Source organism: Natrix helvetica, assembly GCF_964273705.1.
Source record: "Natrix helvetica genome assembly, chromosome: 7".
In the NCBI taxonomy this organism is placed as follows: Eukaryota; Metazoa; Chordata; class Lepidosauria; order Squamata; family Natricidae; genus Natrix; species Natrix helvetica.
In genome coordinates, this window is record NC_138558.1 from 24,086,357 (window position 1) to 24,094,942 (window position 8,586).

At 46.7% G+C, this 8,586-nt stretch overlaps 1 protein-coding gene and 1 long non-coding RNA gene across 8 annotated transcripts in view; one reads left to right on the plus strand and one right to left on the minus strand.

The window, feature by feature from the left end:
* LEF1 (lymphoid enhancer binding factor 1) overlaps positions 1 to 429 on the minus strand; it is a 113,213-nt gene extending 112,784 nt beyond the window's left edge. For 6 of the 7 annotated variants that reach the window (XM_081959096.1, XM_081959100.1, XM_081959101.1 and 3 more), the window contains exon 1: positions 102 to 429. The gene's annotated coding sequence lies outside the window, so the exon portion shown is untranslated. Of the gene's footprint in view, positions 1 to 97 lie in introns of all 7 variants that reach the window. The other variant, XM_081959095.1, reaches the window with a different exon arrangement.
* Positions 430 to 7,357: 6,928 nt separating this feature from the next.
* On the plus strand, positions 7,358 to 8,358 carry LOC309395695. The gene is made up of 2 exons (XR_014175973.1): positions 7,358 to 7,549; positions 8,218 to 8,358. It is a non-coding gene; the product is annotated as an uncharacterized lncRNA (long non-coding RNA).
* The last annotated feature ends 228 nt before the right edge of the window (positions 8,359 to 8,586 follow it).

Sequence of the window (8,586 nt, forward strand, 5' to 3'; positions counted from 1 at the left end):
AGCTTCTCCAGGAATTATAAAAGCAACCCCTCCCGCTACCCCCCCCCCAAAGAAAACCCGAACCGGGCTGCAAAACTTTTGAGACGTAAAGGCCAACCCACCCCCAAACTTTTTCCAGGTGCCGCTGCCCCCTTCGACGGTCCCACGCACTCGCTTTTCTTTTGGGTGGGTGGGTCAGTGGGGGATCGGGCGCTCGGTTTGGTCGGGGAGAGGGACGGGCATAGAAAGGTCTCCTTTGGACGGAGGTGCCGGTTGCTCTTCTCTGGGCTCCGACTTGCGACCAGGGTCGCCCCCCTCGTCGGCCAGGGGTCCTGGTTGTCCACGAGCTCTTGGGCTTGCGAGGCGGGCCGCGCGAGGTGGAAAGGCAGCCGCCCGCCGCGCTCTCCTCGTGTAGCGTAACTTTGCCGTCCCTCCGCCCGCTTCGCCTCCTCCCCCTTCCCCCTCTCTCTGGCTCTCTTGAAAAGGGCGGGGGCGGGCAGAGAGAAGATGAAAGCGAAGCCGCCGCCTTGATTGACAACTCACTGAGAGATGCTCTTGAGAGGAAAAGGAAACGCAGCCCCACAGAGAGAAGGGGAGGAAAAACAACCTTAAGCCGGGAAAGCGCCAGGATGGGCTGGAAAGCTCGTTTCGTCTTAAAACCAACACAAGCACACACACACACACACAGAAAGAAGATGCAGAAAGCCAGGCCGACAAAGTTAAAACAAAGGCACAAAAAACATCGCCGGCGTCTTAGTCCGCTGGAAAGTTTCACCTGGGAGAAGGTGGAGGGCGAAGATGCTGGATGGGGAGGGGAAGGGAGGGGAGGACCAAGAAAGTAGTCCGAGGAATCGGAACGTAGGACTGGCTGGGGTTTCTTAGCCCTCGTTTGCCTTTGTTTTTGTTGTCCCCGTCCCGTTCTTCAGCGTCGTTGATGCTGTTTTTAAAACAACGATCTGAGATTGTGTGAACACTAAACAAGGGGCGAGGGTGGGCTGAGTGCTGCTATTGGGAAGGGTGGACCGTCTCTCCCTGCCCCCCAAATCGAGGTCTCCGGAAATAATAAGTAATAGTGATATCCTTAGATAAATCTGGGACAAAAATCTCTTGTTTTGTTTGCTTCAGTCTTTCCTCTTTTGGGGAGGTGTTGGGGGGGGAGGCCGCGTATCCATACCCAATTCTTGGGGGCTGATAGTGGGGTTCTCATATGGATGCTATGTTTACAGTGACAAGAGGCAAAACACGTGACAAGACTCATACGGACTTCCGATTCCCGAATATTGAAATCATATTTGAAATGGAACATTTAAATCTGAAATCTTATGCCCAGTGGGTCGAAAAAGAAGTCATATTGAACTGAACGGATTGTGGTGAATACGTGTGTATGTATATTATATATATAATGAAGTAGCATCTTCATATATTCTCCTTCCATATATTCACATTTAGTCCCTGATGCGCTCATTGGGACATCAGAGCCTTTTATTGCCTTATATTTATACATTCATCTCTGCAACCCCTGCCTGCATGTATGGGGAAAGGAAAAAATGAAGATAGACGGCCGAGTTAAGAAACGTTTACTCGGAAATAAATGCGACTTGGCTTGGGTGGGATTTCTGAATAAATACTGTTTGGGATGCTGCAGCTTTCTCGAGTGCACATATTGTTGCTTAGTTCTTGTTTGAATCAAATGTATAAATATGCCCTAACCGGAAAACGGAGGAATGGAAACATGTCAGGCAAAATTCAAGTTGATCCCATAATACGTTTTCTTTACAGAACCCTTTGGTGGGGTTTTTTTTTGTAGGACCCAAAGAGAAGAACGGATGGTTTCTTGACGTGATCTTTTTTTAGAAGAAGAAGAAAAAAAGTTGCGATGAATAAAAGCAAATACGAAATAGCTGCAAGACGCTGCTTCCATCTGGGGATTATAATAATAATAAAAAAAATCTGAGCCTCGTAAGGAGAAAAGCGACAAAGGGCTCCGGAGAGTGGAGGAACACGAAACCCCACGATGCTGCATAGAAGGCAACGCATTACCCCGATATGAGTTTGTGGTCAGCAAAACACGAGTGGATTTTTGTCTAGAGCTCTAACTTGGCCCTAGGTGGTATCTCCGTGGGATATATATCCTCTTCACGCCAATGAAGGAGAGAAGCAACTTCCACAGCAATGAATGGGGCCGGGAACTTGGTCCTCCCCCCCTAAACTCGCGTTTGATTTCAGCAGGTCGCAGCTGGCGAAAAGCTGCCTCCAGGTCCCCTTCTCTAGCTTTAGGCGGCTGCTTAGAAGCCGGGGAAGTTTTCAGGGGCGCTTTTTGCTAAATGTTGATCTTGTTCCACCTAATTCGAATCCTATTTTCCCCTTCATGTTAATTGTTGGAGCTGCCGCTCTCATTTGCAGAATCCCTCCCTTTACCCTCGAGATTATTGTACTTTAAACTACATAATGGGAACCGCTTAAGAGGCGGGAGGAGGGAAAGGGAGAAAATTAGCGCGTAAAAAAATGGGAGGCTGCATTTGATGTTGCTAGCGCAAAGAGATCTTCCTCTTCGGGAAAACCAACCCACCCACCCTTCTCTGGAGAAGCCAAACAAACCACGGTTTCCTTTGACAGTCGCCTGCGATCTGAGGATTTTGCTGTTTAAGTCTTGTCACTAAAACGCTCGCCTCTGCCTCGGAAAGAGAGGCAGCGCGATTTGAGTTTAATGGGGGGGGGGGAAGGTGCATTAGGAAAACACCTTCCCTATAACGCGTTTTAAGGCTACGTTGGGTCATTTTCTATTAACTAGGAGCGAAGGCAACAGCCTAGGTAGGACAAGCGTTTTTGGGTTGGAATTCTTATTGGCTGTCGTAGCGATTAAGCATCCCGGTCTCCAATTAGCACGTGTCTAATCGATTGGAATCGCCATTTATATATATGGAATGGAAGCGAAATCCTTTCAAGATTTGGGTCGATTTGGGCGATGTTTACTCTTCCTGGATCCCCGAGGGAGGCGGATGGGAGGGAAAAGTGGAAGCTTTCTCCGGGGGAGGATTCTCCCGCACGGAGGTTTAATATTAATCTGATCCCTCTAATAAAACAATTAGGAAAGGATTTATGCAGTTTCTAAACCTTCCCTCTCCCCACGTCTATAATTTTATATATAATCATCGACAGAGAACCACGCTTTCCTTCCACCGGTCACACCGTTCGCAAAATCCCGAATAGAGGAAGTAAAAGACGCGACGTGGGAAAGAGAGCCTTAGGCACAGCTGTGCTCGGGTTCCCGCGGTGAGCAGAGGTGCACTTCGAGTCCCCTTCGCCATAAGAGACTACAACGATCCTTATAACGAGCCAAGGGCCCCGCCAACTGAGTCTCCCCAGCAAAAGAACTGAAGAGCGTCCAACTGAAGAGAGTAAAGCTGCGCTTCGTTTTATGGGGAAAGAAAGAAAGAAAGGAAAGAAAGAAAGAAAGAAAGAAAGAAAGGAAAGAAAGAAAGAGAAAGAAAGAAAGAAAGAAAGAAAGAAAAGGAAAGAAAGAGAAAGGAAAGAAAGAAAAGAGAGAAAGGGAGAGAGAGGGAAAGAATGAAAAAGAGAAAAGAAAGAAAGGAAAGAAAGAAAAAGGAAGGAAGGAAAGGAAGAAAGGAAAGGAAGGAAGGAAAGAAGGAGAGAAAGAAAGGCGAGAAAAGGGGAAAGAGGGAAAGAGAGAAAGAGAGAAAGAAAGAAGGAAAGAGAGAAAAGAAAGAGAAAGGAAAAGGAAAGAAAAAGAAAGAGAGATGAAGGAAAGGAAGGAAAGGAAGGAGAAAGAAAGAAAAGAGAGGAGAGAAAGAGGGAAAGAGAGAGAAAAGAAAGAGAAAGAAAGAGAGAAAGAAAGAAAGAAAGAAAGAAAGAAAGAAAGAAAGAAAGAAAGAAAGAGAAAGAAAGAAAGAAAGAAAGACCTCTTTTCCCTTTGATGTGGGCTGGAGGTTTTTCCCGATCGGCTTTTTTTGGGGTGGGTGGGTGGGAATCTTCTCTAAAGTGAAAAGCAGAGAGGAGTTGCGGGGGCGGAGCGAGAAGACGAAAAGTCGGGCTTCAGGACAAGCTGACCAAGTCAGGAAAACTCTCCACTGCCAGGCTGGAGGAAGCCCGAGGCTGCGGAGTGCGTCGAGAGAGAGGGGGGGGGGGGGAGGGAGAAAAAACATGCAAAGGATTGTCTGAGTTCGGGCGACAAGTTAGGCTGAAATGTGGTTGACCTGCCTGCGATTCAGAATGTTGGGGGTCAATTCGGCTCTTTTGGGGATATAATTCAGGGAACGAGAGTTAAGCGAGCCGCGAGTCAGGCTGCTTTGCAAACACCGCAGGTCTTTTCAAAGCCTCGATTCCGCATAGTGACTGGCTGGGTTCCCCTGGTTATCACGCTTAAATGAAGCATGGGTTGCAGAACGAATGAAATGTTCTGGGTCCACCCGACGCATTAAGCACGAAACTAACCGTAGAGAAATGTGATTAGCTAGTTTTGGGATTCAGCACGAACAGCTATCGGGTTGGCGTATCAAACTAAGCGACGGTTTGCTTCGTTGAAGCTCACTGGCTGGGTAACCATTCTTCGGTTTTCCTCCATCAACCATCGCTTACAAACGTGCCTAAACCCAAAAACAACCCCGTTATGAGTTTGGCGATGCATTGTTTGAATCAAGCTAAAAGATACAAGTTAGAAATGGAAAGACTAAGGATAATAAGGCGTTCTTGCTTGGAATATTATCTCTGCCAGCTCTCATGTAAATAGAAACTACTCCAATAAAACCTTTACAGGTGTTACATATAAGGTGTCTTTGTCTATTGACCTAAGAGGAAATTCCGTTTAATCCAGTGGAATTTACTCAGAAGTAAATCCCCCAAAGCACTTTTTCTTCATTGGAAACCCTCTTGAAGTCAATAGGATTCTCTCCACCCTCCAAATTGAATATTAAAGGGCTGTATTTACTTCGGCGGAGCCTTCCTTGAACTGAACTGTGTCTGGACAAAAACATAGGTTCGGACTAACCTGGTTTATAATACAATCCTATGGTCCTTCCTATCTTTAGCATCTCACTAATGAATTGCCTATTTGAAAGTGAATCCCATTGTCTGGGAGTCCTCAGACGGAGAGGCTAAATGGGATGGCCAGTTTTGGCTTGGTTGAGATCCTGCCATCAATTAAACAGCCTTCGTATTAAGTTTGATATGTAAATCTTGGTTTCTTGAAATACCCTTTGGTGCAAGTAGCTTCAGTCGTGCATTCTTCCTTGACTTGGCGTCCTAGATGTGCTCCAGGGCTGAGTGATGGAAATACAGGGTCTACACATCTAGAGGGCGCCAGGTTGGAGAAAGGCCAACAAGGCACATGATGTCATTCCATTAGCTTTACTCCCCCAAGAAACGTATATTTCTGGTGATGTAGATGAAAATAATCCTGCTCCCTCCCCTCTGAGTAATTATCGATTTTCTAGGTTGGAAAAGGTTAAAGGCTAAACTTAAGTCAGGGGTGTCCAAACTTGGAAAGTTTAAGATATGTGGACTTCAACTCCCAGAGTTCCCCAGCCTGGGGAATTCTGGGAATTGAAATCCACAAATCTTAAACTTTCCAAGTTTGGACACCCCTGACTTAAGGTACAGTTGGAAAGTAAGGATCTGTATTTTCTCAGGGAGTAAGAACTTGGAAAGGGGCTTGAGAAGGCCTTTAAGAGAAATATTCAAATCCGTTCTCTGAATTTGAAATGTCCTTTGGTCAGCCATCTCATTTTTGATCGAGGGAATTGAGGATCGGCAACACAGCCCAAGACACACTCAGAAGTAATCCCGGTCCCTCTTCTTGAGTCTTAACTCCCACGTGAGCCCCAGCCCCAGCCCCAAGGATAAGGTGCAGGATTCACAAGAAAAAGAAAAGCGCAAGAGAAACAAGGGCCAGTGGGCAGGATCGCTCTCCTCAGTGCCCCAGGAACATTGCAAGTACATCATCGGGGTTAATCATCAGGCTTGGACCCCGTGTGCGAACCGAGCTCAACAAACAAACCAACAACGTATTTGCAGCTTAAAATCCGAGGTGTGTCATCTAGAACAGTGTTTCTCAACCTTGGCAACTTTAAGTCCTGTGGACTTCAACTCCCAGAATTCCCCAGCTGGCTGGGGAATTCTGGGAGTTGAAGTCCACAGGACTTAAAGTTGCCAAGGTTGAGAAACACTGATCTAGAGGGCGCTTCGGTTAAGGCAGGGGTGTCCAAACTTGGGAACTTTAAGACTTGTGGACTTCAACTCCCAGAATTCCCCACCCTGGGCTAAGGCTTCAACCACCACAAAGCCTGAATAGTCTATTTTATGGATTTATAATCTATGGGTCTATTTTGTGCCCATTTTGGTTTGACGTGGTGGTTGTAGTACCCCGGGACAAGATGCCTGGCCGATCAAGGCGAGCTAGCTCGGATGCAGATGACTCCTTCGTGGCTTGATTATGTCGTGGAGATCGCCCAGTTTGGACGGATTCTCTTTAGCTCGCCGATTGCTCTGCGGCCCCAAGCAAGCGGGCAAGTTCTGTAAACCAGGGTGCGGTTAAATCTGGGGTTAACTGTCTCACGCAGCCAATTCTTTGAACCTAGCCAGCCAGCCCTATTCGAGTCCCGCGCGCCGTGCGAACGCAGCGCATTGAACGATTGGGAGTAAACCACAGACCAATTAACAATGGATAACCTTTGCCCGCCGACCCAGCCAAGCCTGTGGACCGGAAAAAGATCCGGAAATGTAGTCAGTTTAATGAAAAACAAATGAGGTGGGACGAAATGGTGGGGGGGGGGGGGGTGAAAGCGAACAAGCCAGTGGAGGAGGGAGGGAGGGAGGGGGTGGTAGTCATACTCGGTGAGTCAGCTCTGAAACAAAACAGGTTCTACTCGCGTATGTAGACCTTAAAAACGCATTCATATGATATATAAATGATGTATTTATTGACTTGAAGGGGGGGCGTCCTACTCGCGTGGGTAGACATTAAAAACGCATCCATAGATACGTAAATGATGTATTTATTGACTTGGGGGGGGGGGGACGAAAGATGAAGAGAGGCGCAGCGAAGCTTGCGCGCACAGAAACCGGGGACGGGCCAGGCTGAGGGGCGAGCTAGCTAGTTGCGTGAGAAAGGCCACCGCGGCAGCCTCTCCTTATATAGGCAGGAGGCGGGGTTAGAGGGCGCGCAGGGGCGGGGCAGGCTCTCCCTTTGAAGTCCCGCCGGCTGTCTCTTTCATCCTCTCTCTCGCTTCCCCTTTCTGGCCTCTTTGTGTGACTAAATTTGGCAAGAGCGGGGGAGCCGCGCCAGGTTTTCCACGTGTGCGCCGAGCGCCCAGCTGAGCAGGCAAAGGTTCTCTTCCGGGTAAGGAGACCGAGGGAAAGATCAAAGAGTTTGGGGAGTTGAATCTGAAATGCGACTTGGAAATAACAGTTAAAAAAAGAAGAGGAGGAGGAGGAAGGGGGGGGCCACCCCAACCCACCGAGCCTGACGCATCTCAGCCTCCGGACAAAATGAATGGATGGAGCAGGAGGAACCCTGAGTTTTAAAAAAATAAATCAAAGCAATCAGAGGAAGCCGGTTAGTTTGCCTTCCTCCCACGTTTCCAAGAGCGTTTGGCATGTTGGCAATTACATTAGGAGAGAGGGTTAGGCTTGCTCTCGCTTTGCCCCCTTTGTAACTCATCCTCTTCCACGGGCAGTGTTGTTATTATATACTTTATTCATTAAACATGAAACTCAGCCAACTGAACATTCAAAAATGCATTACAAATACTAGTGACTGGTGCTACTGGTTGATACGGTTTGTTGTTGCTGCTGCTGCTGCTGCTGCTGCTGCTGCTTATTATTATTATTATTATTATTATTATTATTGTTGTTGTTGTTGTTGTTGTTATTGTTATTGTTATTATTATTGTTATTCATTTAAACATTAAACTCAGTCAATTGAACATTTAAAGATGCCACCAATACCATTGACTGGTGCTAATGGTTGATACGGGTTGCTGCCAGCACCTTAAATTATCAACTAAGTATCTTCTTAAAATATATGATGTTCCTAGTAGCGCAGTTTTTTGCAGTTCCGCTGGTGTTCTTGCAGGAAGCTGCTGTTTCTTTATGTGTTTTGTAAAACTCTTGAACATGGTAACCAAGTGCCCCGATGACAATGGGTATCACTGTTACATGTTTCATCCATAGCCGTGTAGTTTCGATGGCCAGGTCTTGATATTTCATGATTTTTTTCCCCAGTTCTTTTTCTTCAACTCTGCCGCCTCCTGGTACAGCGAGATCAATAAACTCTATGCTTCGACCCTCAACAACCGTAATATCTGGCATGTTGTGTTCCAAATGACGATCCATCTGTATTTAAAAGTAAAAAATGCATCACAATTATTGTTGTTGTTGTTGTTGTTATTTTACAAAGCTATAGATTCCTCCTGTCTTTTCACTGCTTGAAGTCATTAGAACAAAGATGTTGAGAAGGATTACTGCTAGTATTACTTTTTATTCCTCTCTGCTGTGACACACAGCAAAACCCCTTCAATGATCTTGCATCGAAACTAGAGGAGGTATGGGGGGGGGGGGGAATCTGCCTTTAAATTAATCCCTAATTATTGG